Below are 21,731 nucleotides of genomic sequence, written 5' to 3'. Positions count from 1 at the left end.
TCTGTGAGCCCTTGGGAGAAGACACTTACTAAAATTTCTTGGGCGCCTGATGGGACGTCCATAGCCACTTGATTGAATTTTTTGATGTAAGCCCTCGATGTCTCCTTGGGCCCTTGCTTGAGTGAGAACATACTCAACATCGTCTTAATGTAGCGACGACTGCTCGCAAAATGATAAAGAAACGACTGATGAAAATCTTTGAACAACATATGGATTCGAATGGGAGCCTGTTAAACCATCTTTGTGCAGAGCCAGAAAGGGTGGTAGGAACACTCGACACTTAACTCCGTCTATGCATTGATGGAGGATAGATGCGTTCTCAAATTTGAGTAGGTAATCCTCAAGGTCGGTTGACCCTCCATATTCCCTAATTGACAGGGGTCAAAAATGAGCCAACAATTTATCTTCCAAGATCTCTTGGGAAAATGACATACTTGCCCACTCGGGGGAGCTGCTGACTATTGGGGCTTTACTTTACGATGGTCCTTGGACGGTGCATTTTCAGAAAATGATCCATGGGGCCTTTCTGCTCGACCCATGTCATCAATGGGCATTTGGAGCAACGCCCGATGATATGCAATCAACAATGGAGGCACGGGTGGAAGGCTGGTCGACAGCATGGGTGCTTGCGGGAAGGCGGTCGGTGGAAGGTGGATCGATTGGAACCCAGTTGGGCCTTCCACTTAGGTCTCGCGTTCGACCGGCTAGCCGGTTGCAAATATAGCCAGGTCATTCAGCAAAGGGAACTTAGTCACCACTTATTTCTATTGCACCATTCTAGCTACTTGGGACGACTATCAATAGTTCTAAATCCTCTTGCGACAGGGTTACAGTGATGAGTCGTCCAGTCTCGTCCATCTTTATGTTTTGGATGTAGGTGAAGTTTCCATAGACGATGTCAAATATGATCCTGTCCAAAAGTAGAGAAGATGATAGACTGAGAAAGTTGGCTCTAATGTTGATCGAATGAAGACTCCTCACTCTCCAAAGCTAACTCCGAAGTACTCTTGTGTATCAAAAAGAGCATCAGAGTATCTGTGTCAGGAACCTCTTTCCTGACTCGATTACTAATGCTCTTTTTGATACACTGGAGCACTTCGGAGTTAACTTTGAAGAGTGAGGAGCCTTCACTCAGTCAACATCAGAGCTATCTTTCTCAGCTTACCATCTTCTCCGCTTTTGGACTGGAGATAGTCTTAGTGTATGTTACTAGTTGTTACAATGTCAATTTTTATGATACATTTGGAAGTGATTGGTTTTTTTTTTTAAAGGGTATGTGGATCGAAAAATGATATTACAAGTTGTTACCATGTCAATTTTTATGATACATTTTGAAGTGATTGGGGTTTTTTTAAAGGGTATGTGAATCCAAAAATGATAATAACCTTCAAGTTATGAGTCACACGAAACATGTGCCAACTATCTGTATGATTAATTGAGCTCAAAGTTCAGATACTTGAATTATTAAAAAAATGTGACTTGGAATTTTATATTAGTGTACTATTATAGAATGGACGCAAATTAGTTTTGCAAATTAACTTGCGATCAAAATGTGAGAAATTGTAATTTTTTATTCATTACTTTAATGGGATGCTTCCCAGTTTTATATGTTAAAATTATGAAGTTATGGGCGCAAGCTGATTTCAACTTTGCACCCAAAATCTTGATAGGACCAAACTCATTTCCTATCAAATTGCAAGTCAAATTTTGAGAAATCATAAGTTTTTTGAATTTTTGACTTTAAAAGGACGTGTAGTTGTAACTTCAAAATTGTTATTAAAAAAATCTATAAGTTATAAGGCGGGAGCTAATTTATAAATTGGCTTTCACCTTGGAGGTAACAAATTGTCACACTTCGCTCGAGCTAAGCTTGGCCATGAAACTAGCTTCGATTATCGTGCATGAATTGTAACAGTGTCAAAACAAAACATGCAACTAATCAAACAAATGCAAATGCATACCTTAGAAGAAAATTTCATCAATACTATGAATATATATCTCAATAAATCGTCTGGAGGACAAACACTTCAAAAATGAGTATAGAAATGAAAAGGGGTTATAAGAGCGATATGCATAATATAAAATATTTAATAAAGGAATCCAGGAATAACAAATAAGTAAGGTTATCATATTCTACTAATTTAGCATCATTAATATCTTTAAAAAATATGTTCATTATTTTAGCAGCCCTTTAGCGTCGGTCCCACGGATATAGAGGATTGTACATACAGATACACAGGCCATAAACATATGATGGAATAAATCTCAAATCGTCAATTTATGAGGACCAATCTCTGACCATTACGCCAACAATACTATATATCTACTATCTACGTTATGTCCTGGGGCATCATTAATACCTTAAAAGTTTCTCTTATTCTGTTTATCATTTCGCATGTGTTAGGACCGATGATCGCGGCTAGAGAGGGGGGTGTGAATAGCCGACCCCAAATCTTCGCGTTTCTTTCTACAAACTAGGGTTAGCGCAGCGGAAATAAAAACAAGAAACGAAGACAAGAAATCAAACATCAATACGCGTCGACGTAACGAGGTTCGGAGATGAAACTCCTACTCCTCGGCGTGTCCGTAAGGTGGACGAAGCCTATCAATCCGTCGGTTGATGAGTCCCCGGAGAACCGGCTAATATATACTCCTTGTGGGTGGAGAAACCTCGCCACAATAACTCTTGCAACAGCAAGATAGAAGTACACAAAATACAAAGAAGCACAAGACAATATGAATGTAAAACAAACACGCTTGCCTTCTCGTCGACTGGTTGAAGCAGCAACTTCACGAGACGCCTTCAACAGCAGGAACCCAGTCGAAGAAGCTCACACGAAGCTTCGGAACTCAACAAAGCTCAAGAGCACAGCAGCAGCTCAGTAGGAAGAAGAGCAAGAAGAGAAGAAGTCACCTCTTTAGAACAGTAGCCCCTTTTATAATCTGCGAAGAAGATACAGAAGAAACTAGCCGTTGCTACGCAACGGCTAGGACGTGGACCGATCAGGCTTCATCCTGATCGGTCCACAAGGGTCCTGATCGGTCACAAGACCGATCAGGCCCTTCCCTGATCGGTCATGGTGACCGATCAGGTCCTTCCCTGATCGGTCACATGACCGATCAGGACCTTTCCCTCCCGAAGGTGATCTCCTTCTGATCGATCACTGATCGGTCTCCAGACCGATCAGATAACACACAGAAGCTCACTGTGTGGTTACTGATCGGTCACCAGACCGATCAGCCGTATCACTGGATCGGTCCCCAGATCGATCCAGAGCTTGGTTTTTCCCAATACCAAGTCCCAAGTCTCCCTCACCAACATCCGGTCAACCTTGACCTGTTGGTACATCATGCTTATTGTCCGGTCACTCCCTTGACCTGCTAAGACTCCCCACCAAGTGTCCGGTCAATCCCTTTGACCCACTTGGACTTTTCTCTTCGTGTCAAGTATCCGGTCACTCCCTTGACCTACTTGACCTTCTCAACACCAGATGTCCGATCACCCTTGATCCATCTGGATTTTCCCTTGCCCGGCTTCACTCACCAGGACTTTCACCTAGCTTCACTCACTAGGGTTTTCACCTGGCTTCACTCACCAGGATTTCCAATCTGCCCGGCTTCACTCACCAGGACTTCCCAACTGCCTGGCTTCACTCACCAGGACTTTCACCTACCTTCACTCACTAGGGTTTTCACCTGGCTTCACTCACCAGGATTTCCAATCTGCCCAGCTTCACTCACCAGGACTTCCCAACTACCTTCCTTCACTCACCAGGACTTCCCAACTGCCTGGCTTCACTCACCAGGACTTTTCCACATCCGGTCCAGAGAACGAGCTACCGAGCCCTCTTTGACCACAGTTCGGAGAACGAGCTACCGAGCCCTCTCCGACTTCCATCCGATCCAGAGAACGAGCTCCCGAGCCCTCTCTGACCACAGTCCGGAGAACGAGCTACCGAGCCCTCTCCGACTTCCATTCGGTCCAGAGAACGAGCTCCCGAGCCCTCTCTGACCACAGTCCGGAGAACGAGCTGCCGAGCCCTCTCCGACTTCCATTCGGTCCAGAGAACGAGCTCCCGAGCCCTCTCTGACCACAGTCCGGAGAACGAGCTACCGAGCCCTCTCCGACTTCCCATGTGCCAAGCTTCCATACTTGGACTTCTCCGTGCCAAGTCTCCATACTTGGACTTTTCCCGTGCCAAGCTCCCTGCTTGGACTTTTCACATGCCAAACCCCCTGCTTGGACTTTTCTGAGTCAGGTCAACTCACCTTGGGTCAACCAGGTCAACCTTGACCAAAGGTTGCACCCATAATCTCCCATCAAAATACAACTCTTTTGTTCTTGTCAAACATCAAAATACAACTCGAGTCAGGTCAACTCGAGTCGGGTCAACCAGGTCAACCTTGACCTAAGGTTGCATCAACAATCTCCCCCTTTTTGATGTTTGACAATACCTTTAAGTTAGGCTAATCCAATAGACTCAACTTTCCTCATGCCACTAGGTAATGAAACATAAGTTATAACCTTACATTCTCCTTCTAAGAAGACAACCTCCTTCTTAGATAATGAAGGCCTAACTTAACCCCTTCATTCTCCCCCTATTGGCACACATCAACAAACTCTCCCCCTGAAGAGTAAGTTATCGTTGTTCACAACTTCACTCGTCGTGATCAACAAACTCTCCCACTAATTCCAATGTTCTTCCTTGAACATTCTCTAGACATTCTTCTCCTTTTTGACACACATCAAAAGGAGTGAATCAAGGTCAAGAGTTTCTTCCTAATGAAAGTCCCATACCTTTCATTGAAACCCTTAATTATCGGAGCCATTGTCCGAGGGGGAGGCAAGCTCGGACACACGACCTGCTCATGTCGAATGCCAGACTGGTCGGGGCAAAATTTGTCCAAGTAGAACAATCAACATTTTGCCACATAAACTTTTTGCTACATATTTAAGGTGTAACAGATGCATTAAATTAAAAATTAATACAGTCGAGAAAACATTGGCATTTCACAGTTGACGAATAATGATCATTATCGATGCCATATAAAAAGGCTGCGTCCACAAGCAAAAGGTTACATGCTCAAAAAGTTGAAGCTCTCTGATAAACCCTAATTTTGTCGTGAAATGGGTATCAAAAGAATTAAGTAACCGAATCCATTCTACACTAATGTAGCATAGAGATAACTCGGGTCGTCTCCCAATGAATGTAGCCAATGCTTAATATTTTAGGATTGAATTGTTATTTTTCTTGGGGTTTTGGGTTTTATTGACTTCTTGGATTAAGGAATGAAATAGCAAGACAAGTATGAAACTAAATCTAACGCAATGGAAGAAATCCTATCTATCTATCTATTAATCATGAACCCACAACATATTGTCACACTATGCTGTGAATTTCATCATTAACAGATCCGAACAAATTAGAAACTAAACAAGAGAAAAATAAGAACAAGACAAGAACAAAGCAAGCAATTCAGATTCTTGCATTTATGAACTAAACAATGAACTCAAGAACAAATCATATCTCCACTCAAAGAGTTAACAAACATTCAGATGCATCGAAGACAACAAGAAACAGATCTAAACTTCGTGTAACCTTACCAATTCAGATCTATGAAACTAAACAGCCAAGAGACAATAAACGAAGCTGGAAATCGGAAAACAGAAATGCAGAAATTAAAGAGAAAAGTATTGAACCGAAGTGAGCTAGGGCATTCCCAAATACTCATTGGATTGGACGAAGATGTCCACAGCACACAAGTGGTGAATAACCAATCGAATCAGATGAAACGCAGCTAGAATTAGAAATCGATGCAGAAATCAGAGAAGTCCAAAGCAAATACTAAATAGAGCTTCGAGGAAGAAGGTCGTCGGTTGGAAGGAGGAAGAGAATTCGGCTAAAACCTCCAAATCGCTCCACTTCTCCGTTCTTCTTCTCCCTCTCAGAATCGCGGCAGAAAATGCAGTCAAATCTGGATCAGGTTATTGAAATGGCATCGCCGACTCGAAGAAGCTCGCCGGAGGTGGAATGGATCGAAGAAGATCGCCGGAGACTCACGCCTCGCGATTGTTCTTGACGCTCACACTGTAGAAAATTGACGAACGAACTGTAGCTTCTCTTGTGATTTAAATCAGATCTCAGATCTGTGACAAACGGTTGTGATTCTTCCGGATCGATCCAACGGTTGAACTTGCTCCAAATCTGATCCAAATCTTCAGATCTTGATCACTGGTTATGATCTACTTCCCCTTTGCTTGGATGGATCAGATTCTTCACGGATCTGTCAAATCTCTCTTAATCTTGAACGAACAGTTCATGTGGCTTCAAAGCTTGATCTTCCCATTCAAGCTCGGATTTGAGTTCAATCTGGTTTGATCAACCTCGGATCCATGATCCCTTGATGCCTACAAAGATTATATCCAAATATTAGCATCAAATACCACAAATATGATATAATTTGTAATTAAGTCCACAAATGACTCTAACTCATGAAACATGGTGTAAACATGACTTTAACATATGAGAAGATTAAAATGTATGCCTATATGGATCAAAATGTTATGATAAAATGATAGTTATCAAATTCCCCCACACTTATTCTTGCACGTCCTGGGCAAACAAACAAAACAAAGAAACAATTAAAAATCATCTCCATAATAATCTCCTAGCAATACCTAGAAGATAGTAATAGGAATTTAACTAAGACCATCTAAAGATCACAAACAATCATGAATTCGATCCAAACAATAATCAGTAGGTATGGTAGTTTCAATCCAATTGAAAAATTAAGCAAATTGCAATCTCTCAAGGTATTCACCTATTCTAGCCCTCACACTCAAACATGCATATTAGTGGAGTTCAACTCAATGCAACTCACAACATTTCACTACCATAAACTTGCTTATGTTCTAATTCTCCACCACCATAAAACATAGCATACATAAATCAAAAGGATTTTATCATCAAGAATTGAAATGGAAGTAAAAAGAACAATGAAAGTGAATAAAAATGGCAAAAGAAAAGGCTCAATGAAGAAAAATGAGAAGATAAGAGTATTGGAGGAATATACTTGATGAGTTGACCATGTCGATGTGAAAAGAGATGAATACCATTTGTTATTACCAATTCAAAGTATCAAGCTAACCTCCCCTTCAATTTAATGACCAACAAAGAATCTTGATACTCTATCTCCACCTTTAATACATCTTGATTTGCCACTGTTTTTCTTGTTTTTCCACTTAAATTTCAGCATTTAAAGACTAAAATAATCTCAATCAACTTATAAAGAGGAAGAATTCCCTCCCCCACACTTAAATTGTTGGCCGTCTCGGACAATGCCATAATCATGTATCCAAAAACTGATATATCTAGCCACTGTTTCTATTTTCAATTTGCAAGTTTTATTCTCTCTGTTTTCATTCTGTTGGAACTCAAGTAAACAAGCAATCTGATTCCAAACCTCAATTTCTGTAAAATACCGGAAATAGGCGAATATTAATAAGGGAATTTTCCAGAATTTTTGGAAATTTTTCTGGAATTTTTCGGAGCTCGTAAGGACGAGTTGACGGGGATAAAAACAGGGCTCGGAAAAGCCTGTTTAGGCTACCCTGTTTTAATGAGGAAAAGTTTTATTTTTATTTTCCTTTTTCTTTTCTTATTCTTTTTCTTTTCCTCTTATTCTTCCCGCATGCCCTAGCCTTTCCCTTCGCTCGGCGATCTCTCTTCCTCCTCGCGCCGAGCCGCCGAACCACCTGTGCCCTAACCGCCAGGAACCCCAGCGCCGGCAGCCGGTTAATTGCCTTGCCCTAGCTTGGATTGCGAGCCCTCTCCGCCGCTGAGATCAGGAAACGCGCCGGCAACGCTCAAGCCATTGCCGGTTTTTCCCCTTCTCGGCACCCTATCTCCGATCACCTCACATCAGAGCCGAACTCTCCTTTTTCCCTCATCTCTCGCGACGCCGATCTTCTCCACGCCGAGTTCTGCACAGAGCCACCGCCGAACGAGCCACATCCTGGTCCTCTCCTCCGCGCGGGCTGCGCCCTTTGCTCCTCTGCCCTAGAACTCGAGCCGCTGCTGTCGACCGAGATTTTTCTGCCCTGACGCCAGTTGCCACCACCTCTGTGCCTGCCGACGCCGCTGCCCTAGTGCTCTCTGCCTTGAGCAAATCCACGGTGAGATTTAGTTTGGTTGGAAATCCTGTGGGTTTAAGAATCTGGATTAATTGCTGTTTTGGTTTGTTCAATTTGTTCCAGCAGCAACCCATTTGTGCTGGTAGCCACAGTTCTGGTGTGGATCAACAAGCACGGCTACGAGTTGGGTAAGAAAAATTAGGTGTTGCTGATTTTATGATGTCCTCATCTTAATTGGACAGTGGGAAAGAATTCTAATGGGATTTGCTGTGGTTTCCTTGATCCAGCAATTTATTTAGTTGCTAGCGGCGACAAGTTGATCTTCAGTTGTGCGGTTGACAGAATCTTTAGAGTGGTGCAGATTTAAATTGGGTAAGATACTTAATTGAGTTTGTTTGGATATGTTTGATTCATTATATAGTTGGTGGTTCATGTGAAGTTTGGTCGACTTGTGGTTAAGTTAGGAATGGAATCCTAAGCTTTGGATTAGGGATAGTTAACTGTGATTAACTATTTAATTAGGGTTCCTGGAGAAAAATAATTTTTGGTTTAGCTATTATGCTTATAAATAAATTTAGCTAAACTATACGGTTTATTACAGGACTTTGATTCGAGACGAGTGTCTCGATTGTCGGATTGGACCATTTCGATTGGAGGCGGGTACTTTTGACTTATTGTCTTTGATATGCTTAGTAATTAAATTAACAAGATGCATTAATTATGTTTCTTACTTGTTTCGGTTAATCACTGCCCAATACATCTACCTGTTGATTGATTGTTTGTTTACATCTGGTATGGATATGTACCTGATTCCACATGCTCATGGGTAGTGATATAACCATATTTTACCATGTCAGGACCTAGGTTTACCTTATAGGATCCGATACCTTGATATGATTCATTCGCTTTGGTGCGTATTATGATATATCCGAGATTGGTTTAGTATATTACCATGATTAGTGACATGCACCATTTGCATGCCGAGTGATTGATTGCTCCTTTATTGTCGAGCACTTTCCGCCCATCACCTGCTCGGTCTGTGACGCCTCATGGGGCGGGACAGTAGCACGTCGGTTGACTCTTCCTGCTCCGTTGATCCGCTCATGGGTAGTGTGACGCAGTAGCACGTTAGAGATTCCTCTCCGTCATAGTGTACGGAGATGAGAGCATTGGCCCCCATTTATGATTTGGGGTAGAGTACGTATGTACTCGACAACATCCCGTCCACTCGATCACTCATCGGGAGTAGTGTTGCAGAATGCACGGTTGTCACCCTACCCACTCGGTCCCATGTTGTTGTGAGTCGGCGTCGGTGACCATTATCGCATCATATGCATGATGCATTTCTTTGTGTTTGTGTTTGTTGCACTTATATGTCGCATTGCTTGGATACCTTGATTGACATGCATACAGTCTTCTATACCTTTGATGTTTGTCCTTTTACCGGTCCCTGGTTAGTCTGATTCTCTCCGCCTTCTTCGGTTTGTAGTTACCTTTATCTTTATCGAGACCGCATGATTAGTGCTAGGTGTTATTTCTTTACTTTGCATATCAACTGTACCTGCTGAGTGTTGGACTCACCCCGCCTCCATTGTTGTTATTTTCAGGTTGATGTTGTCAGGAGGGAGTTCCAGTTGCTAGTCCCCTGCAGACCTCCAGCTATTTGCTATCGTTTGTATTTTTTTTGATTCTCACTTGACTATATTTGGATTTGGATGTTGAATACTTAGATATTATATAATTTGTCTCGTTGATGGATTTGACTTCGATTTTATACTACTACATGCCTGCCTGGACGGCAGAAGAGGTAAGAAAAAAAATCGGATTTGGGCTTTACGAGTGTAGTTGAGTAGGGTTGATTTCGAGTCAGAGTATTACTATGTTGTTTATTTTATTAACTGCGTGGTTGTGACAGCCAGAGGCTGAATACATATATAAACTGCGTGGTGATTAATTTTATTTTCTGTTATTATTCCAGCTGCCTGTGGCTGAGGTATATGAGATGTAGAAAAGTTTCAGATTGTCCACCATACAGGGGAGATGCTGCCGAAATTTTCTCGGACAGGGACTCCTCTGGGGGCATGACAATTTCAGCAGGAACTTTCAGAATTCCAAATCTTAGTTTCAAATTCGAAATTGTGATTCCAAGGAATTCAATAAACATTACAACATTCCACATTTATTGTTCCTGTCAGCTCAATTCTGCAGATGCCCTAGAAAGTAGAATACCATTTGTTCCAGTTCAATACAAAGCTTCACTTGATTTCCTTCCTGGCTTAGATGTTGCTCCTGATTTCTGATACAACTTTGATTCAAAGTTTTATTTCTGAATTGCAATCTATTTATCCAGTATCCTGCTTAATTTCTGCAGATTTTGATCAATTTCAGAACTGACTCTGATTTCTAAATTTCTGATTTCAAGAATCCCACTTCCAGAAAATCAAACAGTAGCTAGTTTTTTTTTCCAATTACAGGAACCCTACATCTAGCATATAGCTTCTAACACTCACTGTTTAATCTTCTCAGTACTTGGAAAGGTTCTTGATACTTCCTCTGTTTCTGCCTTTATTTTCTTCATATAAAAACTGTCATGCAGCTGACCAATTCCAGAAATCAGCACTCTTTCTCAGCAAATCAGATTCAGCACCCCTACCTTCATTACCACTGTTTCCTTGTGCCAAATGATCACCTTAATCTAAACTGCAATGCAACAAATGCAGCAACATTACCACTGCCTTCCCAAACTTAGAATTCAAATTTCAACAACTCTAGCTAGTTATAATTCATTTCCTTAATTGGCACAACAATGCAACATGTCTTATTCTGCAGAGTTATTTATTTCCTGAATTCCTGCTTCGACATTTAACATCAGCCTTCGTTACTATCAATGGTCACTGCTAACTTCTCAAAAATTTATCTCATATATCTCCTCAACTCAAGTTTTGCAAAAAAAATGAACTTCATTCCGGAAGCTCAGTTAAACTAACACCAACAAAATATACTCTATAAGTTCAATTTCCAATCCCTGGATTTGCATTCTGTTGATACTGATTCATTTAGGATACTGTGAATATTCTTGATGAATGGCACTCAACATGTACTAGTTGGTACATTGGCTTCATTCTGTCAAAATCAGAATTCAGCTTCTCAAACTAATAACCAGATTCAAGATCCACACCAACTAAGAATGATGTGCTTCTAACAAATGCAGAAATAGGTTTGCTCTAGCATAATAATGGAGAACAACCATTATTCCTTTATATACACAGCTCCTCAGAATTACTGAACTCCTTAGTGTTCATGTTTCTGAAATTTTTAGAAACTGAACACTCAGTTTCAGCTTCAGAAATAGCAGGACACTTTCCAGGTTTAGTATCAGAATTTTGATATCTAGCAGCTTCAAAGTCTTGCACACAAGAAACTTAACCGATTTGCAATCTGTTAACAACAAACCACTAAGCTTCCTCTCTTATCAATGCTCATAACTGGAATATCTACATCTGCAGAATTAAGCACTGTAACATCTCCTTTCCATAACTAATTCAGATTAAATTCCATCAAAAGCTCATCTGATACTTCTTCAATGACTAAAGTGTACCAATTTTCTCTCCTAATTGCTACATTGTATCAACTTCACCCTTTGTCTAACAATTCCTAACATTTGCTCTTCCAAAAATTCAGAACTGAACATTTCAGTAAGCATTTGTTTCAAAGAGTTGTGGTTGTGGCTGTTCTCACTGCCCTCCCTGCATATTGATGACCTCAAGCTCTTAAATTCCTACCTTTACATTTTCAGAAACTTCCAAATTCTAAATTCTGACTTCTAAACATTCCAAAGCAGTAGGATGCCTCCATGAACTTCAATAGATCCAGAATCTGAACTTTGAAGTGTTCTGATACAATTTTCCGCTTATTTTCGAATCCATTCCTGCTGATTTTATCCTTACTTTCTGTTTTTGCATATCCAAACTCAGTTCTGTGTTTCCAGTCCAAAAGCAGCCATTTAAAAGCATACCACTCTTCATTTACAGAATTTATTAGTTTGCTATTCAACCACTCCCAAATAGATATTCTAATACATTCCTGCACAACAAACATTTCATTTCTGCACACCAACTTCTATATTATAGTAGCACTGTCCAGAATTAAACACAGCAGAATAGTTGCAGAACTTCAAATGTTCAGATCCAGTCTTGTTCAACACAGCCAATTAGTAGTAAGAAACTTCCATAAACCTCAAGCATAAGCAATCCTCCCCCACACTTAAACCTTAATCCATCTTGTTGATCAAACTCATCAAAAATTCAACCAACACTCCCAATAGAATGAAGGCAAGCAAAGTTATCAAGAGCTTGATGAGAATGTTTCAAGAAAATTGTGGAGAAAGAAATTGGAAATTATGATTGCACAAGAATGATAAAATCCTTCATTACCACGCATACATATGCTATTGTGACTTTGAAAGAAGCAGAGCAAGTTCTAGAGTTTAATTTGCTATGAGTGCATGCCACACAAAATAAACATAAAGGATAAGCATGTAGTAGTCCTCTCTAGGTAATGTTATAAGTGCAATCAAACTCAATCGATCAAAATGAAATCCATCACCATACTAACTAATATCATGTAAATAAAGCATTCAATCATGTCAAATGACCTAAAGCTTGATGGTCAAATTTAAGAAGCTTTACCATCTTAAAAGTATTACTAGAACAATTTCATGGAGAGTTTTATTCAAAATGAAATGCTATGTAGACTAAACAACATGCAAAGTATAGAAACAAAATGCAAATATAAAGTATGAAACTAAAGAAAAGTATAGAGCAAAAATAAAAGCAAGGAACGAACTCCCCTTAATTCCGGGTGGTTGGAGTCGATTAAGGTGCAAAATCTAAGTTGGAAGTGGAATACTTGTAGTTGCAGTCAAGTCCACTTCGTCCAACATTTTTCCTTTGAAAATTCTTCCCGGAGGTCGAAGGCGGTTTAGATGGAGCAACCATTTTGGAGGCCTACGACGACCTACAAAGCCAAAGAAAAATAACACCTCCCACATGCATGTAGGATAAGAAGAAGACAGAAAAATATTAGTTTTTGCAGAAAATGTATCAAGGAACAAATCACATCCAATGAAGTCAATCCATGGTACCTTCATGAAATTTTCTGATGAATCACACGAAATACTAACCTTTTCATGTTGGAAGGTACCTGGAGGTTCTAAAATGGTGACTGTGACCTCCTCATCATCAGATAATAGCTCAGACTCTAGCTCAGGTTGTGTATCTAAGGGAAGTGATTCTTGGGGCTCTGCTTCCACAGCATAAGTCCCTACACTCTCATCATCAACATCTGGTTCAGGTGATTCTTGGGGTATTGCTTCCAATATGCAATCCCCTACACTTACATCATCATCTACATCAGTACCTGCATCATCAACAACATCTATAACAACAATATCAGTAGAATTAGAATTCCTTACAACTACAGAATCATAATAAGAAATATTAGAAGAGTCTTGTGGAGTATTGGAAACAATATCAGGTCTATCCAAAACACTACAATCCCTCTTCTCACTGAAGCATGGTGCTTGTTGCTGGCTAATGGATGATGCAAATTGGTCTACTTGTATCTGAAAGTTTTGTATCTCTGCAAATTGTTGCTTTTGATACTCTATCATTTGCTGGATAATCTCTTTAAGGTCCTGTGTTGAATTAGGAGAAGGAGCTTCATCTTGAAATGTTCCCCATGGAGTTGGATCACTCTGATGGACTGGATGTGGCCAAGTAGGTGAGTAATCTCCCTGAAATCCCTCTGGACTCTGATATGCTGGATATGACTCAGCGAATTGTCCTTGTGTATCCTCATACCTGAAATGTGATTGATCCAACCAATTAGAATTATATGAATTTGGAAATAACCCATACCTATTTGGCTGCTCTATGGGTGGATAATATTGAGGTCCAGATTGATAGTACTGAGTCTGAGGATGATAATACTGAGGCTCAGGATGATAGTATTGAGGTTGATTAGGCTGATAATACCGACTCTCCATCTCACCTCCAAAATGCTGATAATATGGATCCATGGTCAAAGAAATTTCCTGCTCTTACACTAAAACACTAGCAAATAAAATTAGGAGACACAGGAACATATAAGATCAAACACATGGATATATGAACATGAAAGCAATTGAAACAATTTTTTTCAAATTTTTATGTAAAAAGAAAAAGAAACAATCCTAAGGTATCAAACACCGCTACATTCCCCGGCAACGGTGCCAATTTTGATAAACCCTAATTTTGTCGTGAAATGGGTATCAAAAGAATTAAGTAACCGAATCCATTCTACACTAATGTAGCATAGAGATAACTCGGGTCGTCTCCCAATGAATGTAGCCAATGCTTAATATTTTAGGATTGAATTGTTATTTTTCTTGGGGTTTTGGGTTTTATTGACTTCTTGGATTAAGGAATGAAATAGCAAGACAAGTATGAAACTAAATCTAACGCAATGGAAGAAATCCTATCTATCTATCTATTAATCATGAACCCACAACATATTGTTACACTATGCTGTGAATTTCATCATTAACAGATCCGAACAAATTAGAAACTAAACAAGAGCAAAATAAGAACAAGACAAGAACAAAGCAAACAATTCAGATTCTTGCATTTATGAACTAAACAATGAACTCAAGAACAAATCATATCTCCACTCAAAGAGTTAACAAACATTCAGATGCATCGAAGACAACAAGAAACAGATCTAAACTTCGTGTAACCTTACCAATTCAGATCTATGAAACTAAACAACCAAGAGACAATAAACGAAGCTGGAAATTGGAAAACAGAAATGCAGAAATTAAAGAGAAAAGTATTGAACCAAAGTGAGCTAGGGCATTCCCAAATACTCATTGGATTGGACGAAGATGTCCACAGCACACAAGTGGTGAATAACCAATTGAATCAGATGAAATGCAGCTAGAATTAGAAATCGATGCAGAAATTAGAGAAGTCCGAAGCAAATACTAAACAGAGCTTCGAGGAAGAAGGTCGCCGGTTGGAAGGAGGAAGAGAATTCGGCTGAAACCTCCAAATCGCTCCACTTCTCCGTTCTTCTTCTCCCTCTCAGAATCGCGGCAGAAAATGCAGTCAAATCTGGATCAGGTTGTTGAAATGGCATCGCCGGCTCGAAGATGGAAGATCACCGGAGGAAGGGAAACGCCCTTGACCTCAGCAGCTTGCCGGCGGTGGAGTGGATCGGAATCCCGGAGAAGGATCGTGCTCCTCTGTTCTTGACGCGAAGCTACTGTAGAAAATTGACGAACGAACTGTAGCTTCTCTTGTGATTTAAATCAGATCTCAGATCTGTGACAAACGGATGTGATTCTTTCGTATCGATCCAACGGTCGAACTTGCTCCAAATCTGATCCAAATCTTCAGATCTTGATCACTGGTTATGATCTACTTCCCCTTTGCTTGGATGGATCAGATTCTTCACGGATCTGTCAGATCTCTCTTAATCTTGAACGAACGGTTCATGTGGCTTCAAAGCTTGATCTTCCCCTTCAAGCTCAGATTTGAGTTCAATCTGGTTTGATCAACCTCGGATCCATGATCCCTTGATGCCTACAAAGATTATATCCAAATATTAGCATCAAATACCACAAATATGATATAATTTGTAATTAAGTCCACAAATGACTCTAACTCATGAAACATGGTGTAAACATGACTTTAACATATGAGAAGATTAAAATGTATGCCTATATGGATCAAAATGTTATGATAAAATGATAGTTATCACTCTCCACTTACGTTTCTCTTCTCTTTTGTCATGCATCTCTTGCTAGATGGTGTGCCAGTGATAACAGACGGGTATCTCTTAATTCGCTGAGACCATCAGTGCTTGGTGAGGATCATGGTTCACCGTTGTATCCTGGAAACAGACGACCCGAGGAAACCTCAAAGCACAGCCGAATGTGGGTTAAATCTATTTCAAGGAACTGCGACCCTCGCATGCCTAGCTCGGTTCATTCAGCTGCTCAAATTCCGCATTTGCTCGGCCACTAACTCGGTCAGCCTTTGGGTTGGCTTGGCCGCTAACTGGGTTGGCCATTTCATCTGGTCGGTTGCATGCTTATTTGGTCACTCGGTCACTTGGTCTGTGACTCGCCCGTCCGGCCGCTTATTTCGTTCGGTCGCTCCCTCAGTTTGCTCGGTCGCTCGCCCAGTTCGCTTAGACGTTCGTTCACTTGCCCGACCGCCCGCTTGGTCAGTCCACCCCGCCGACCACTTGCCCCGGTCGCTTGCTCGACCTCTTCCTCCTCTCAGTTGCACGCCCGTCCGATCGTTTGCTCATTCGGTCGCTCTACCTGATCTGCTACATAGCGTGGTCGGCTATACTACCCTCTCGGCCAATCTGCTCGCTTAGACTTGTTAGGACCTTCGGATAGCGGCTAGAGAGGGGGGGGGTGTGAATAGCCGACCTCAAATTATCGTTTCTTCCTACAATTTAGGTTAGCGCAGCGGAAATACAATGTAGAAACGAAAGTGGAGAAGATCAAACCTCAAACACGATGATGTAACGAGGTTCGGAGATGATACTCCTACTCCTCGACATGTCCGTAAGGTGGACGAAGCCTATCAATCCGTCGGTGGATGAGACCCCGGAAAACCGGCTAACAACAACTCCTTCTGGGTGGAGAAACCTCGCCACAAACTCTTTTGCAACAGCAATAAAGGAGTACAAGATAGAGCAAGAAAACAAGAAGAATATGAATGTAACAACACTTTGCTTGCCTTCTTGTCGACTGGAGTTCGATGAAGCAACAACTTCACGATGCCAGCAGCAACTGATCAGCAAACCAGTCGAGGGAAGCTCACACGAAGCTTCAGGAATAGGGAGCTCAGCAAAGCTCAGATCGCAAGAGTGAGGAAGAAGAAGGTTCTTTCGAGAGAGAGTTATTTCTTCTCCTGTAGCAGCCTTATATCCTGCACCTGCGAAGAAGACAAAGAGCAACACAGAAATCTAGCCGTTGTGTCGCAACGGCTAGGCCTGGACCGATCAGGCTCCAACCTGATCGGTCTGGGAGTCTCCTGATCGGTCTGTGGACCGATCAGGCCCTACGCTGATCGGTCCCCAGACCGATCCCCATACTTGTTCTCGTTTCTGATCGCTTCCTGATCGGTCTTCAGACCGATCAGATAGCTCACAGTGACCTCTGTTTGGTTACTGATCGGTCACCAGACCGATCAGATAAACCTGAGTATCGCTGGATCGGTCTGCTGACCGATCCAATGCCCATGTGGATTTAGAGCTTCTCATCCCTAAATCCTAAGGCCTTCCTGGTCTTGAGAACGAGCTACCGAGCCCTCTCTGACCTAGTCCGGAGAACGAGCTACCGAGCCCTCTCCGACTTCCTCATCCGATCCAGAGAACGAGCTACCGAGCCCTCTCTGACCTAGTCCGGATAACGAGCTACCGAGCCCTCTCCAACTCTGTCTGGTCCAGAGAACGAGCTCCCGAGCCCTCTCTGACCTAGTCCGGAGAACGAGCTACCGAGCCCTCTCCGACTTCGTCTGGTCCAGAGACGAGCTTCCGAGCCCTCTCTGACCTAGTCCGGAGAACGAGCTACCGAGCCCTCTCCGACTTCCACGTTCGGTCCAGAGAACGAGCTCCCGAGCCCTCTCCGACTTCGTCCGGTCCAGAGAACGAGCTCCCGAGCCCTCTCTGACCTAGTCCGGACAACGAGCTACCGAGCCCTCTCCGACTTCCACGTCCGGTCCAGAGAACGAGCTCCCGAGCCCTCTCTGACCTAGTCCGGAGAACGAGCTACCGAGCCCTCTCTGACTTCGTCCGGTCCAGAGAACGAGCTCCCGAGCCCTCTCTGACCTAGTCCGGAGAACGAGCTACCGAGCCCTCTCCGACTTCCACATCCGGTCCAGAGAACGAGCTCTCGAGCCCTCTCTGACCTAGTCCGGAGAATGAGCTACCGAGCCCTCTCCGACTTCGTCTGGTCCAGAGAACGAGCTCCCGAGCCCTCTCTGACCTAGTCCGGAGAACGAGCTACCGAGCCCTCTCCGACTCCATCCATTTCAGAGAACGAGCTACCGAGCCCTCTCTGACTTCCCATGCCAAGCTTCCATACTTGGACTTTTCCCCGTGCCAAGCTCCCTGCTTGGTCTTTTCCCGTGCCAAGCTCCCTGCTTGGACTTTTCCGTGCCAAGTCTCCATACTTGGACTTTTCCGTGCCGAGTCTCCATACTTGGATTTTTCCCGTGCCAAGCTCCCTGCTTGGACTTTTTCGTGCCAAGTCTCCATACTTGGACTTTTCCGTGTCTTTTCCCGTGCCAAGCTCCCTGCTTGGACTTTTCCGTGCCAAGTCTCCATACTTGGACTTTTCCGTGCCAAGTCTCCATACTTGGGCTTTTCCCGTGCCAAGCTCCCTGCTTGGACTTTTATCGTGCCAAGTCTCCATACTTGGACTTTTCCCGAATCAGGTCAACTCAAGTCGGGTCAACCAGGTCAACCTTGACCAAAGGTTGCACCCACACTCCCAAGTTCCTATTCTTGTCAAACATCAAAATACAACTTCTCTATTCTTGTCAAACATCAAAATATACCTCGAGTCAGGTCAACTCGAGTCGGGTCAACCAGGTCAACCTTGACCTAAGGTTGCACCAACAATCTCCCCCTTTTTGATGTTTGACAAAAAACCATAATCAAGTTAGGTTAACCTGATAACCTAACTTAGGTTTTCAATAGTTCTCCAATCAATGTTCTTCCTTGAACATTCTCCCCAAACTCCAATGTTCTTCCTTGAACATTCTCTAGACATTTCTCCCCCTTTTTGACACACATCAAAAAGAGTGAATCAAGGTTAAGAGTTTCTTCCTAATGAAAGTCCCATACCTTTCATTGAAACCCTTAATTTCCCCCTTGATACTAAAGACAATAATCAACTTAGTGATAATCCCATATCACTCATCCTCAGAAATCGAGTAAAAACTCCCCCTAAAAGTCAACTCCCCTTTGACCAATAGGTAAAACTCCCCCTAAAGGTCAACTCCCCCTTGACCATTGCACCAACAATGTCTTGGAGAGTTTCAACCCTTTAGAAATCTAAAACACAAACTTCCAGCTGAAATTTCAGACAATCAGTCGAAAATCAGCATTTTAGCACGCTCAGCCCTTTATTGGATTGGCCACCAGACCGATCCACACTTCCCTGGATCGGTCCAGTGACCGATCCAGACCTCCCTGGACCGATCAGCATCCCCTCTGATCGGTCCACAAAGCTCTGATAGGAATTTCTGATTTTTCTCCCGAAATTCAAAAACCCCTAAAAATTCACAGAAAATTCCAAAAATTGTAAAATTTTGAGGATACAATCTTCATAACATATATTATCATGGAAAAATAGTTTTCTATGAAAATAACTTCCATTTTCAAATCTTGATACAAAGTTCGAAAAACTTTGAAATAGCTCAAGGTTAATCCATCTTTGTATCGAAAAGCTTCATCAAGGTTTTTCAAATCAATTTTGAAATGATTTTAAACCATTCAATTTAGAACCACAATCTTAGGGCTAAATGTACATGACTTGTACACAAGCTTTCCCTATGATCCTCAATTTAGAATTAGGCTCATCTAGGTACAAGACCTATGCACCTTGATCCTAACTTATAATCCTAATATCTCACACACATCTAAGGTGTATCAAAAACATCCAAGTCAATTGTGATGTGAGATATGGGTTTAGGTCATCTTAAGCTAAGTTTTCATGCATTTTCTAGACAACAATTTGATTTCCATATCAAATTGAGTTTTTATCCTTAAATCAATTTAATTGATCATAAATGCAAGAGATGATGACATGACATAAAATAATATCATAAGTGAAAACATGTGCCAATGTCATGATGTCATGTCATAAAGTATGAAACTTAAATAAGGCATGACATATAACTAACCTAAGCATTATCATGACATTTCAAATGATAATAAAATAAATATGATGTCTTGACATAGCATATGACAAACAATATATGGCAAATAACATATAAAGGTATAAAAAATACCTAATTCTAGCCTTAGTTGCCATTTTTGATAATTTTGATCATTTTTCCATAAATTCTATATTCCTAGGTGTAATAGATCTAAAATCATATACTAAAGATTTTTAGATCACTATGTGCCAATTAGATTGACCCTAGAAAATTCCTCAAGTGTGGTTGGCACATCCTAATCACCTTAGGAATAGTTCTTAATTTCATTTTCAAGGCTTGATTACACCTTGAATATTTCTAAAATGCCACCTTTTGCCATGAGTAGGTTAACTACCTATCCAATTAAGGTTGGCACACCCTAAACCATCTAGCATGAAGGAATCACGCTCCTAGGAACCCAATACCTATTTGAGCTCATTGGGTTCACTAAATATTCACTAGGGATGACTTCCCTAGCAACCCTCCTAATGACCCTCCTAGGCTTTAAAGCCTTGGTCATTTGGGACTCATCAAGATCAACTCTAGAGGTGACTCCCCTTGTGACCTTGGTGATGGTCTTCCTAGCCCTAGATCTTGTTCCATAATCGAATGAAACATTATGATAAGTGGGCTTGACCACTTGAGACTTAGGTTTGTGACCCAAACCTCTCATGTCCTTGGGCTTTGATTTTTGACCTTTAGACCCTAGAGTTGGCTTTTCCAAATTCTTAAGAGCCTTTTCTAAAGTGTCAAGTCTTGACCTCAAGACTTGATTTTCCTTCTCTAATACCTCAAGCTTTAATTTTCCATTTTTCTTTGAGGTATTCCTAGGCATATGTCTAGTTGTTTTGGGATTCCTATCTAGGTTTTCCTTAACCTTAGATGAGTTAATTCTAGGGTTGGCATTTCTAGTATCATCCTTACCTAGACTAACATGTTTGGCACCTAAGCACATGTATCAGTTTCTATGGTTATCATGCTTATCATCATTGGCAATTGCAATAAAGCTACTAGCATGTTTCTTATTAGAATTGCAATAATGTGCCTTAAAAGATACCTTAGGGTTTGCCTTAGCTCCCCCCATAGATGTAAAATACCGGAAAATAGGTGAATATTAATAAGGGAATTTTTCAGAATTTTTGGAAATTTTCCGGGAATTTTTCATAGCTCGTATGGACGAGTTAACGGGGACAAAATGGGGTCCGGAAAAGCCTGTTTTGGCTACCCATTTAAGTGAGGAAAAGATTTATTTAATTATTTCTTTTTCCTTTTTCTTATTTGTTTTCTTTCCTTCGCCGTTTCTCTCTTACCCGAGCGCACCCTTTCTCCTCGCGCCGACGCCGATTCCTCCGTGCCCTAACCGCCGACCACTCGCGGTTCCCTCCTCTCCTCTCCCACGCGTGCATAAGCCGGACCAAGGAGAAGCCGACTCCTTCTTCTCTCTGTGCTTGTGCCGTGCGACACCGCCGGTCCCTTGCCGCCGCCCTAGCGCCTAGCCACCTCGCGCCACCACCGCATCTCGACGCCACTTTGCGCCCTTCGTCGCCGGTGCCTCCTCGCTGGCACTCAGGCACAGCCGAGCAGAGCTTCCTCTACCGACGCCGACATCTCTC

At 41.9% G+C, this 21,731-nt stretch overlaps 1 long non-coding RNA gene across 2 annotated transcripts; it reads left to right on the top strand.

The window, feature by feature from the left end:
* The first annotated feature begins 7,674 nt into the window (after positions 1 to 7,674).
* On the top strand, positions 7,675 to 9,774 carry LOC121990363. 2 transcript variants are annotated; one of them, XR_006114573.1, is made up of 4 exons: positions 7,675 to 8,176; positions 8,261 to 8,322; positions 8,422 to 8,506; positions 9,742 to 9,774. It is a non-coding gene; the product is annotated as an uncharacterized LOC121990363 (long non-coding RNA). The 2 variants fall into 2 exon arrangements; XR_006114572.1 differs by lacking the exon at positions 9,742 to 9,774 and adding an exon at positions 8,736 to 8,790.
* Positions 9,775 to 21,731: the final 11,957 nt, after the last annotated feature.

Source organism: Zingiber officinale, chromosome 6B (assembly GCF_018446385.1).
Source record: "Zingiber officinale cultivar Zhangliang chromosome 6B, Zo_v1.1, whole genome shotgun sequence".
In the NCBI taxonomy this organism is placed as follows: Eukaryota; Viridiplantae; Streptophyta; class Magnoliopsida; order Zingiberales; family Zingiberaceae; genus Zingiber; species Zingiber officinale.
This window is presented reverse-complemented; position numbering and strand designations above follow the sequence as displayed.